General features: G+C 44.2%; 1 protein-coding gene across 4 annotated transcripts in view; it reads right to left on the bottom strand.

Moving 5' to 3' along the window:
* Window positions 1–13916, bottom strand: part of PTBP3 (polypyrimidine tract binding protein 3) — a 185595-nt gene that overhangs the window by 120373 nt on the left and 51306 nt on the right. The window contains exon 1 of one of the 4 annotated variants that reach the window (XM_044271207.1): window positions 12348–12417. The exons of 2 other annotated variants lie outside the window; for them this stretch is intronic. The gene's annotated coding sequence lies outside the window, so the exon portion shown is untranslated. Of the gene's footprint in view, window positions 1–12347; window positions 12418–13916 lie in introns of those variants that run through there. One more of the 4 variants, XM_044271198.1, reaches the window with a different exon arrangement.

Consider the following 13916-nt stretch of genomic DNA (forward strand, 5'->3'; position numbering starts at 1 on the left):
TCCGTGTTGCGTCCATTTCTTTCACTGACCACTAATAGGAGATGCTCTGGAAATAAATTTTCAGCCGAGCAGGGTCCATGGAATACACACGATACACGAGTGTAAAAAAAAAAAAAAAGGGGGGGGGAGGTCACATGGACCAAACACGGATCCTTCACCGACATCTTCACGGATAAAACACGCACGTCAAACAGACACGGAGATGTGAACGAGGCTTAAGGCTGGCCATACACATTAGATAACTCTAGACTAGAGATGAGTGAATCGATTCTGCTCATCAGCAGCACTTCTTGACCTGCAGCAATTGCAGTGGTGAGCAGTGTAACTACAAGTATGGCGTCCCCAATCACTTCTATGGGACAGTTCTGTAGTATTCATTTGAACAGACAGAGCCATCCCATAGAAGTGAAAGGGGACGCCATATTTGTAATCACACTTTTCACCACTGCAATTGCTGCAGCGAGCAGAAAAAAAACGGAGCAGAGAAGGCAGCGCTGCCTTCACTTCAAACAGGTGATCGGCAGGGGTGCCGGGAGTTGGACCCCAACCAATATGATACTGATGACCTCTCCTGAGGAAAGGTCATCAATAGTAAAAAGCGGACAACCCCTTTAAAGCAATGACCTCATTATCCCAACACCCACACTGACAATATTTCCCTTGTGCTTATCTGATGCTCTCCCGTCTGGCACACATCCTGCTCTAAGCCAATCACGTTGAATGCTATACAAACAGTGTCTTATCTTCCATACCTTCCACGCAGTGTATATTTATACTTAATTCCTAGGATTCCTGTCCTGAATTATTACCTTTCACCTCTGACATCTGCTACCATTGATTTTTGTCTTCAGATGGCCACAAAAGCCCAGCTCTAGTTACAACGAACGTCAATACTACAGTAAAAAGCCTTTATTCGGAATTGTTATTCTTGTCACATCAAGATGGTCTACAGAATGTCATTTCTTCAAACTGGGAGGTGCTTTTTTTTTAACCTGTACTCATGGTCACTGGCAAGAGAAGAAAGATAGAAACTGCTTTTTGCTCAGAAAAGTGATTTCAAGTTTTTGATACATGGGGGGAGGGCATTAAACCTAAAAAACACGAGTATGCAAATTTTTTTATGCCACTGAGACTAAATTTTGTTGCAATTGGTGATTTTAAAGCGCCCTCACCATTTTCCAAATAAAGGGGTGGCATCATCATTTACACCATGACTTATGATTGAAATCTACAAATGGCAAAAAGCTGGCATAAATTTCATTATAGCCACATGGACTACCAGAGGATGTGCCTTATTTATGACGAGAAGCACACCATTATTTAAGGACATCCTCTGGTGGTGCAGGGGATGTCCAGCACAGAGTAGAAAAAGCTGGTCTTGATAAATGACCCCCCATTGAGTAAACTAACCTGAAAGTTAAATGTTGTGGCAGGCACGTTTTAAAACAAAGAAATCATTAAAATAAAAAATAAAAAGTAAGCTACCTCTAGTCGTGGCTCCCTCTAGTGGTGGCCAGAAGTTCATAGGTTATGACTATACTAGGATTTAGAGTGTTAGAACGTGTAGACTGACTGTATTGAAGGAACTCAAAGTGGTTGGTTCAAGATGATCGCCCCTTTTCATATGATTTTTTGAGGAAACTTGCCATTTACTATAATGCATGATAAAGATGTCTTGGGTCCACCATCTATTTGTTAGGCTAGTTTTACACCAGTTTCTCTGCCGGAATTCACCGGATCAAGCACTGCCGGCTGCAAGCGGAATCCCTACTAGAGCCATTAAGTATAACAGGGTCCAGCAGAGGGTCTAGCCGCACTACCTGAAACTGCCTACTTACAATGGTCTCCATTGTGTTCTTGTCATTCTGCATTAAAGGGGATCTGTCACTGATTCTGGACGATTAGCTATAGTAATACATGACTAGTACTGCAGATAAGGAGTCCAGATCACCATTTTATTTTCCTGCTGCCAGCACTCAAAGCTGCACTGAAATACACAGTTCAGACGTCACACCAGTCCTGATAATGTATTTAAACACCGCTCTGATCGCTGACAGTAGGGGAACAGGGGACAATAGGGATCTGGACTCTATATCTACAGTATTACTCATGTATAGCTGTAGATAAAAATCCAACATTGGGGTGACAGATTCTCTTTAAAGACGACCTGTCCCCACTCAGGGCACGCACTTCTGCAATAGAAATGGTAATGCCCAGTTGCCATACTATTCATTAATAGGAAAAGGGCACGCTATAGCGCTAGAAGCTGCATTTATTTACTAAAGACATGTCAGGAATTGTGGATTCCTATCATCCTCAATAATCCCTGAGTGGCGACACTTATGGGTGAATAAATACATCCTTTTTATCACAATTTTGGAGTGCTGCTCTGCTTTACAGCTTTGTATTTTGGGTAAGCTTTTCCCCTTGGCACCCATCTCCTATACAGGTTGGTGCTGCCATATTCTCATTTTTTGTATATATATATATATATATATATATATATATATATATATATACACATATACACACACACACACACACACACACACACATATACATACACACACATATACACACACACTGGTATATATATATTTTTCTTTTATTTTTTATTAATATTAGTCTCTTCCGCAACCTTTTCTCATCATAAACACAAGTCGGTGTGATATTTTTAATTGTCCTGTAATATGTCCTTACACATTCAAAGAACCCAGACATTTTAATAGAAAACAACCACCAAAAATAAAGTATCTAGGGATTCTAGGCGCAATAACGACCTGGCTTTTGGGATTTGGATAGGCCTGGCTCGTGACAGACGGGAACTAGCAGATATGACATTTTCTGCTGGTAAAGATGCCAGCTACACAAGACTGGCACTGTGTCAATACGTGCACCAGCCAAACAGATACCTTATCATTTATTGATGGTATATACAATACATAGCAAAAAAACCTCACAGGAGCACACCCCAATTACTGTGGGTTCCTGAAAGAACGCAGCGGTCTCAGACAGATTACTGCTCTATTTGTACCATGATTTTATCCTGCAAGCAAAGAACTTTTTGACCCTGGATTCTCAAGAGGTCATTGACTCTGGATTAATATTTTCTATTGCTGTTTGCACTGTGAAGCGCTGTGCTCACAGTCACTTACCTAGCCACAATAAGTATCTGTTCATGCCAGCACTTTATGTATGCCCCTGTACTGCACACTGGGAACAGTACAGGGAAATTTTAAATTGCAACACATGAAAGTGGGCTTCCTCAAGCAACTGGATAAGCTATGGTGTTACCAGACATGTTCTGGTAACCAGGCAAGGGCCCTTTTACATCACCACCATTGTTTTCCATTCCGCCGCTACGTTATAGGAGTAGAAGAACGAAAATAACGGAAGTGTGGGATTCCCCATATAACTGACAGGAAAGGAGCCAGACGGATCCTATTTACTATAATGGGATCTATTAGGTATCTAATTTTTATTGAAGAAAAAAAGTCATGCATGTAAGACTTTTCTTAAACTATTTTTGATGAACTCTGTGACAGAGGCTCCGACACAGATGTGAATGTAGCCTTATAAAAAATAAAATATATAATAATAATAATAATATTCAGGATTACACTTACAGGTAATAATTTTTCCATAAGTCCCCTTAAGAGACCGCCTCCATCCAGGACAGGAAACAGGAACTTTCGTGGAGAGCTCTTAAGGAGGGGCTCTGCCCCTATACCACCAGTTAATGGCGAGAACGTGTCCAAAACACTTTATAAAAAAAAAAAAAAAAGTGTTTGTGTTTTTTTTTTTTTTTTTTTACACATTTTAATTATTTATTATATTATTTTTTTTCATATGCATTATATACAAGCTGAAAATATAGAGCGGGAACAAATCCCGGGTGCTGTCATGGGCTCATGGAAAAACGAATACCGGTAAGTGTAATCTTGAATTTCCCTTACGCCCATGACAGCTCCCTTGAGAGAAAACTAGAATAGTAAGTAGCTTGGGGGGGTGGACTACTGCCTGCAAGACCTTCCTGCCGAAAGATAAACGTTCCTTAGAGTAAATCTAACCAGTAGTGGCGAAAAAAAAAGTACATGGAGACTTACAGGTAGCAGCCCTACAAATTTGTTCTAGAGATGCATCAGCCCGCTCTGCCCAAGAAGTAGAAATTGATCTAGTTGAGTGAGCACCAAATCCCAAAGGGAGAGTTTTCCCTGCTGAGGAACAGGCTAAAGCGATAGCTTCCACTATCCATCTGGATAGAGTTCTAGAAGAAACTTTATTAACTGTTTTTTTACCCTAACTGTACAAAAAAGTCTAGAGAATTTCCTCTACTGACCAGTGACTTTCAGATATTCAGACAGGCATCTTTTAACGTCTAGACCAGGGATGTCAAACTGCGGCCCTCCAGCTGTTGCAAAACTACAACTCCCAGCATGCCCGGACAGCCTACAGGTATCAGCCTACAGCAGGGCATTGTGGGAGTTGTAGTTTTGCAACAGCTGGAGGACCGCAGTTTGACATCCCTGCTCTAGACAATGGAGCCTCCTCTCTTGCTCGTTCTTTGGGGATTGACACAAGGATGGAGGAACAATGTCTTGGGTCCTATGAAACAGGGAGACCACTTTAGGTAGAAAAGAAGGATCTGGTTTAAATGAGCACTCTGTCCTCCAGGATGTTAGTATAAAGAAGGAGGGGCTGAAAAGAAATCTCACCCACACACCTGGCAGAGGTGAAAGCCACCAGAAAAGCAGTTTTGAAAGAAAAAGCTTTAATAGATAAATCCTTCAGAGGTTCAAAAAGAGGCCCCATCATTCCAGACAAAAGTAGATTAAGATCCCACGGGGGAACGGAAGATCTGATCACAGGCTTAATCCTACTAACCACTTTAAAGAACCTCCTAATCCACGGATGATTGGCAATTGGTAAATCACTAATAAAGCACTAAGGGCAGAAACTTGAACTTTAAGGGTGCCAAGTCTTAAGTTCTTATCAAGACCCTTTTGTAAAAAAATCCATCATTTTGTACATAGGAGGAGAACTCAAGGGATCTACTGGGGACATTAGAAAAATTTAAGGTCTTCCATACTCTGAGGTAAATAGTAGAGGTTACTTCTTTCCTACATGATAAAAGGGTAGATATAACTTACTTAGATAGACCCCTATGCTCTAGGATTTCCCCTTCAAATACCAGGCTGTTAGATGAGGGTTTCTCACTTCTGGATGGAAGACAACAGATCCTGCCTGTCCGGAAGAATCCAGGGATCTGCAAGAGATAGCTTCCTCAACCAAGTGATCCATGTTCTCCTTGGCCAGAAAGTGGCGTTTAGAATGAGCCTTGCCTGTTCCTGCCTCAGCTTATGTAATCTCGGAATCCTCGGAAGAAGTCGTAGAGGAGGAAAGGCATACAGAAGCTGATCCGGCTATTGAAGGGAGAAAGTCTATCCCTGACAGAAAATCTTTCAGATTTAGAGAAAAGAATAGGTTGCATTTTTGTTCTCTCTGGTTGCAAAAAGGTCTACTTGAGGTTGGCTCCACAGCTGAACTATCTGACTGAAGACTTCTTGGTTTAAACACCATTCTCCCTGATCCAAATGGTTTCTGATTAGATAATCCGCCACTTTGTTTTCTGTTCCCTTTAAGTGTACTGCCTTGATAAAAGGAACATAAGAAATGATTAGAGAAAAAAGGTCTGCAGCTAAGGACATAGGATTTTTTGACCTTATCCCTCCTTTCCTGTTTAGGTAGGATACCACCGTGGCACTGTCTGAGAAGATTTTTACTCCCTATTCTCATATTTTGGGTACGAATTCTCTTAAAGCCAACAGAACCCAGAACGCATTGCCGGATCCGACGTTTAGCTTTTTCTGAATGGTTACCATGGCTGCCGGGACGCTAAAGTCCTGGCAGCCATGGTAAAGTGTAGTGGAGAGCGGGGGAGCAGCATACTTACCGTCCGTGCGGTTCCCGGGGCGCTCCAGAGTGACGTCAGGGCGCCCCAAGCGCATGGATCACGTGATCGCATGGCACGTCATCCATGCGCATGGGGCGCTCTGACGTCATTCTGGAGCACCCCGGGAGCCGCACGGACTGTAAGTATACCGCTCCCCCGCTCCCCACTACTACTATGGCAACCAGGACTTTAATAGCGTCCTGGCTGCCATAGTAACACTGAAAGCATTTTGAAGACGGATCCGTCTTCAAATGCTTTCAGTACACTTGCGTTTTTCCTGATCCGGCGTGTAATTCCGGCAAGTGGAGTACACGCCGGATCCGGACAACGCAAGTCTGAAAGAGGCCTTATCGCCATTTGCGACTTGTCCCACCAACTTTTTTTTTTTTTTTTTTTTTAATACAGAGGAGGTAAAGAGGGTTTTATTACTATGGAGGAGGCACAGAGGGCTTTATTACTATGGAGGGGCGCACAGAAGGCTTTATTACTATGGAGGGGGGCACAGAGAGCATTACTACTATGGAGGGGGGCACAAAGGGCATTACTAATGTGAAAGGGGCGCAATGAGCATTTCTACTATAGAGGGGGCACAGAGCCAGAGGGCATTGCTACAATGAAGGAGCACAGAGGGCATTATTACTGTGAAGGGGGCAAAATGGGCATTATTACTATGAAGGGGGCACAGTAGGCATTAATATAAAGGAGGCACAATGGGGATTATTACTGTGAAGGGGGCACAAACAGGGCATTACAACTGTGAAAGGGGCATAACTACTGTGAGGGGGGGAACAATGTGGGTATCACTACTGTGAGAGGGTGCAATATGGGCATATCTACTGTGAGGGGGCACACATCTGTACAAAACTACTGTGAAGGTTGTACAATGACGACAATACTACTGTGAGGGGGTACAATTTTATAGAAGTATTGTGGAGGGGGGTGCCAGAGAAAGGTCCCGCCCCGGGTGCCAAACACCCTAGGCGCACCACTGGCAAGGACGACAAGCTTGTGAGTACACAAGTACAATACTCTGCCTTCCTAAACACTTCGGCATCCACATTGGGTAGTCTAACTGGCTGCATATCATAGCTGGTACATTATCATGAGGCCCCTGTGCTGCTCCCCCTCCCCCGTCTTCCTCCCTTCACGGCACACTTCTTTGCCTCCTTCTTGTGGAGACCACGCTGCTCTGAAGATTTCTACCTTCAGTGCAGACAACGCGGATCACAGGAGACAGGCTCTCACCGAAGATCATGAAGCAGGGACCATACAGCACCACAGGGAACACAGAAGTGCTGAACCAAGGACAAAGCCCAGAGAACTGCTTTAATAAAAGTTGATCAATGAATATATATATACCCCAGGATGGTACTATTGAAAAGTAGAACTCAATCTAGTGTGATTTTTTATTTTTTTGTCTGGAGCACTGGAACCGCTCTCAACTCCCTCATATTCTGGGAATCCTGACCTGTTGAACTCCACACCCCCTGCTGAACCCCCCACTGACAATAGGCCCCCACCCGGTCGGACTGGTATCCGTGGTGATGGTTATTTGCTCTTGTAGATCCCAAGGGAGGCCCCGAGTCAGATTTGAAGGTTCCAGCCACCTTGTTAAGGATTGTATCACCTGAGGGGTGAGGAGGAAGTAGGGCATCCAACGGGGACAATGATCCCTGCCACTCTTTTAGAATCTGCCATTGAAGCGTCCTGGAGTTAAACAGGGTCCAACTGACAGCAGGTATCGTGGAGGTAATTCTGCCTAAGGCCTCTTAAAGGTCCGGATGCGTTGCGGCAAACCCGCGCGAGTAGGTACGCAATTGCAGTCAGTTTTGACTGCGATTGCGTTCCGTTGTTCAGTTTTTATCACGCGGGTGCAATGCGTTTTGCACGCGCGTGATAAAAAACTGAATGTGGTACCCAGACCCGAACTTCTTCACAGAAGTTCAGGTTTAGGTTCAAGGTTGTGTAGATTGTATTATTTCCCTTATAACATGGTTATAAGGGAAAATAATAGCATTCTGACTACAGAATGCATAGTACAATAGGGCTGGAGGGGTTAAAAAAATAAATACAAATAATTTAACTCACCTTAATCCACTTGTTCGCGCAGCCGGCATCTCTTCTGTCTTGTTCTGTGAGGAATAGGACCTTTGATGACGTCACTACGCTCATCACACGGTCCGTCACATGATCCATCACCATGGTGCAATGCGTTCACTTCCAAACGGAAGTGCTCTACATTGTAAATGATGAACTTGGCCTTCCATGGACACCGCCACTCAGATATTTTTTTTAATCTGCATGAATTGGGATGTAATAATAGGCATATTTTATGTCTATGGTAGCCATGACAGTCTTTGAAGAGATGTTTTATTGCAGACTGTACCGATTCCATTCAGAATTTTTTGTATTTTAGGTACTGATTTAAGTCTTTTCAGGTTTATAATCATTCTAAATGATCCGTCTGGCTTGGGTATGAGAAAAAGAGACGAATCACCCCCCCCCCCCCCCCTTCTCCGAGTCTGGAACAGGAACAAGAACCTTTTTCTTAAAAAAGGGAAAAAAAAAAAACTTTGTCTCTTACAGAATTTGGAACCAGATTTGTAATTTTGAATCTTCTCGGTGTGGAAGCGATAAACTCTACACGAAACCAGTCTTTTACAATACCAATAATCCAAAGGCTTGCCGAGATTTTTTTTCCCAAGCCCCAGAAAACAGAGAAAGTCTTCCCCCCACGGGACAGTAACCGTCATTGTTGACCAGCCTTGGGCCCTGAAGTGGATTAGGTATTAAAGAGGAATCCCTTATCCTTCCTACCTAAATTTTCTCCACATAGACGTCTTATCCATAGGACAAGAAACCGGAACTGGTGGTATAGGGGCAGAGCCCCTCCTTAAGAGCTCTCCACGAAAGTTCCGGTTTCCTGTCCTGGATGGAGGCGGTCTCTCAAGGGTGCTGTCATGGGCGTAAGGGAAAAAAATTATTGCATTAAAAGGGAGACATCACTATTAAGCAGCTATGCTAATGGTCAAAAGTAAAATGTCTAGAGGTTTCAGAGATGCTTTCTGAAATGAAAGACTAAGCCCTCCTGTACAGGTTCCTCTCTCCTGTACCAGCCTGTAACTCGTCTTGTTCATGCTTACTGCAATTGTCTGTATTATGTATGTATACCCCTCATCATATGTACAGCGCCATGGAATGAATGGCACTTTAATAATAAATAATAATAATGAAAAAGTATTTCTTACAGATTTATTGGTTCCTGAAGTGGGTGGAGCTTAAGATGTGTCCCGCCTCATAATGCTGCAGTCATATTATAAACAACACTTACTGCATACTCCCCAGTCACACACCGATCCTCCCCAAGGGTCTTTGGCTGCAGCAGTGGTATATAGCCAAGCAGTGGTATACAGCACACCACCATAAAGGAGGATTGAAGTACAGCACTAAAGATGCATTTACACAGCCTGAAAATCGAGCAGATTATTGAGAACGACCGTCCCTGTGAAGCGGTCATTCCCGACAATCTGGACATTTAAATGTGCCGCCGATCACCCGATGAATGAGCAAAACACTCATTCATCGGGTGATCCTGTTGCTCCACCAGGCACCACCAATCATGGCTTCTGGGCAGCAGATCGTGTGGCCTAAACAGTGATCTGCTGCTCAGAAATAATGATTCTGTATGAGGATGAGGGATCACAATAGCGATCCCTCGTCCTCATACTGTGGAGGAGATCACTGCATGTAATAGCAGCATCCTCGTTCACTGGGCGAGCAGCCGACTGTCGGGGAGAAACGCCTCCTTCCCGACAATCGCCACTCAGTCGGCCCATGTAAATCCAGTTTAAGGGTACTTTCACACATGAGTTGTTGGATTCCGGCAGGCAGTTCCATTGCCGGAACTGCCTGCCGGATCCGGAAATCCGTATGCAAACGGATAGCATTTGTTTTGAGATCCGGCCGTCAAATGCATTGAAACACCGGATCAGTCTCTCCGGTTTCATCCGGAAAAACTGATTTTTCACATTTTTAAAAGGTCTGCGTATGGATCCGGTTTTCCAGAACACTTGGTACCGGATCCGGCATTAATACATTTCAATGGAAATTAATGCTGGATCCGGCATTACAGAAAGTGTTCCAGAATTTTGGCTGCAGTATTTTCTCCGGCCAAATACCGGAGAAAATACTTAAGTTCAGTCACCGTTCAGAGTGACTGAACTTAAGACATCCTGATGCATACTGAACGGAATGCTTTCCATTCAGAATGCATTAGGATAAAACTGAAGCGGGTTTTTTTCCGTTATTGAGCCCCTGTGACGGAACTCAATACCGGAACACTTTAACGCAAGTGTGAAAGTACCCTAAGGTATTGAACTGCAGAGTATAGATTGCTGGTGTAGACAATCAGTAGATTTCTTACAGTGGCGATTGCATAACTGGACCATGGCCCAGATTTACTAGTCGTAAAGATGGTGTAAACTTAGACCTGCTGTCTAGACCTGCAGCAGATTTATTACAGGGGCTGAGGCTGGATGATATATCTGGTACAGGGATAGACACTTTCACTGACTCGATCCCAACTATTGGTTGGATTACTTTGAGATTTTTACACTGGAATTGTGGCACAAAATGGCACATCTTATGCTCTGCCCCCGTTCCCATGAAGACCCACCCCTTTCAACTAAGCACCACCTCCTCGTCAAGCATGCCGGGAATTTTTTATTTTTTGTAGAAACCCTAGATGTGCCAAACTAGGTCACTTTTTAGAGAAATATTTGGTGCAGACTCATTAGTAAATCTAAATAGCTGACAACTGAACAAATCCTGAACAATTCACCCCATATTATCATTTGCCAAACAGTAAATGCAGATTTAATAGATACGCGGTAGCTCAGTGGTTAGCACTGGTGCCTTGCAGTGCTCGGGTACTTAGTGTGAATCCAACCAATCACAACATCTGCATGGAGTTTGTATGTTCTCCCTGTGTTTTTAAGGGATTCCTCCTTGTACTCCTTCATTATAAACACATCCTGACAGGTAAATTTGGGATTTAGAGATAGTTTGTGAGCCCCATGGGGGGACATATGCATACAGATCGGTTAGCGATCATCTTGCAGTGTAATACTGCTGTTGATTGCCCGATCATTGGGCAATCCAAATCCTTTGACATGTTAAAAAAAATATCGTTTGCAGGCGGCAGATTGTGGTGTCTAATCACGATCTGCCGTCAGCAAACCACTATATAGCGATTGCACAGCAGCGGTCTCCTCCGCTCGTGAGCAGGCGATTGCCGGAAGGGAACGCTTCCCTCCCGACAACCGTTAGCCACGTCGGGAATGTAATACAGCCTTTAAGCCTGGGTGACACATGTTGTGACCCGGCTCAGTCTCCCTCCAGGAGGAAGACTGACGCTAGAACTGATATCACTCTATGGGATTGTTCATATTCATATCACGCACAAGTTATGATGCCAGGATCTAAAAAAGCGGCAGACATGAAACTGCTTTTTCGGTCTGCTATAAAGCAGTCTTTATACTCTCATACATCAGTTGTGTCCAGAAAGACATAGCTGATGTATGTGGGCCCGGCCCTACAATTCCTCGTTCTCATCCCCATATAACACAAGATAAAACCAGAATATTCAATCTTTTCTGGTCTTCTTACGTATAACTTATCACTGCAGATGTGACGTCTTAATTAATCTATCCTCTAAAGAGTAAGACATCAAAAAAAAAAAAATTGTTCCATCAGAGTCCAGTCAGTAGAGAAAGCGAGCGTCCTACTTGCCTCCAGCTACACAGGTGTGACCGTACATACACAGGGAGGGGCAGCTTGCATACTTCACACACCTCTGCTTCAAGTCCACCACGTAATGACAGGCCAGGCAAGTCTCCCCGCAGAACAAGGCACATATTACATAATTTCATAGGAGCTTCTGCCTATATACCTAGAGATACACAACGGATATGCACAGAGACGGAGACTGACTCGAAACATTTGTAGAAGTACATGAATAGAACTACACAGCACCATGATGACACAAAGTATGGAGGTCTCCTTTAAGTTTCCCTTTTTATATCTTCCCATTTATATTCTGAATGGATAAAATGTGGACGGAAACAAGTATAAGTAATATAACTAGATCAATGGATCGAATACGAAAAAAGGGCACCCATTTATCCAGGGATCTTTAGTAGGCATCTGCCGCCCCTCTGAACTGAGGTTTACAAACACATACACACCCACCAACCCCTAGAGGGATGTTCAAAGGAGATCCTAATTCCAGGGTGAAGCAGTGAGCACAAGATATTCTCAAGTCCTGTCGGGCTACATTCACTGGCGACGCTTAGCACCTTCACAAATCAGGCATATAGACGGTATAGACACTTACCCATCCATGGCCCGGAGGACAAGGAAAAGAAGGCAGAGGAGAGACAGGCAGAGAGCAGAAGAGACCAGTGCAGAGGAGAGGGAAGAGGCGGAGGAAGGGAGATGATTGAAGAGGAGGAGGGAGGGCAGGAAGAGAGGTGCCACTGGAGGAGAGGAGGTGGGGAGTTACCACTTTAACAGCTTCAGTGCCAAAAGAGCTACACACTCACTGACAGCAAGCAAGAAACTCTACAAAACCTCTCCAGAGCCATCAGGAGCCTGAAGACTCAAACACAAGACAGAACAACCTAAAGAAACATCCTTCATATGAATGCCAGGAGTCAAGACTGGCTTGATAGAACTTAACAATAATAAGGCTACTTTCACACTCATGTTTCTCTTTCCGTTGGCGAGATCCGTTCAGGGCTCTCACAAGCGGTCCAAAACGGATCCGTTTTGCCCTAATGCATTCTGAATGGAAAAGGATCCGCTCAGAATGCATCAGTTTGCCTCCGTTTAGTCACTATTTGGCTCTGGAGGAGGACACCAAAACGCTGCTTGCTTTTGGTGTCCGCCTGACGATGCAGAGGCAGACTGATCCGTCCTGACACACAATGCAAGTCAATGGGGATGGACACAATATGGCACAATAGAAAACTGATCCGTCCTCCATTGACTTACATTGTGTGTCAGGACGGATCCGTCTGTGCAGATCCATGACGGATCCGTCTGTGCAGATCCATGACGGATCCGCACCAAATGCTAGTGTGAAAGTAGCCTAATAGTTGCAACAGAAATATAGAATAACAACACTACAATATAATATCAGTAATATATACGAGATTAGAATTATCATCAGAAAAGACGATTTTGCAAGCACTTGTAATAAATCAGTCTTATAATGATACAGTTGGACTACTAGGGATTTGTATAATTCTCTAATACAATCCTATCACTTGAGTTGTTGCATATACAGTATGCAGGTATGATGTGGATCGTAGGTGGGCGCAACTGCAGGGAAAGTAAATTCTTGGTGGTTGCTCTCCCCACCAGCATCAGCAGAAAACACCAAGGCTTCTTTCACACTGGTGTTAGGATTGTCTGGCAGGGGAACCGCCTGCCGGATCGGTACTAAGGTTTGCACACGTGCGCTGCCGGAAGTCTGCTCCGGACGGGTCGGAGATGCGGCCACAGCGCGGCAAACATGCAGAGAGGCCAGAGCGGACTTCCTGCAGCACACGTGCGCAAACATTAGAACGAATGCGGCAGGCAGTTCCCCAACCGGAAGAGCCTGCCGGACAATCCTACCGCCAGTGTGAAAGCAGCCTTACACAGGAAAGCACAATATACACAATGCTGTTGCAAAGAACTGATGGCAGAGGTCCCATGCCTATCGGTGATGCCATGTACTCTGAGCTTGTATGGCAGCAGAAGGAATCCCTACAGGTATATGCACACGGCAGTGTAGTTTTTGCAGATTTTCGTGCCGTTTCCACACCAAAGCCACATGTATTACAGATTTTGTCGAGGATTTGCCGTAGATCTCCTAGTCTGGACAAAGCCCAGTGCGGCTGCATGCACGCTAGACTGG

Source organism: Bufo gargarizans, chromosome 1 (assembly GCF_014858855.1).
Source record: "Bufo gargarizans isolate SCDJY-AF-19 chromosome 1, ASM1485885v1, whole genome shotgun sequence".
Taxonomy (NCBI): Eukaryota; Metazoa; Chordata; class Amphibia; order Anura; family Bufonidae; genus Bufo; species Bufo gargarizans.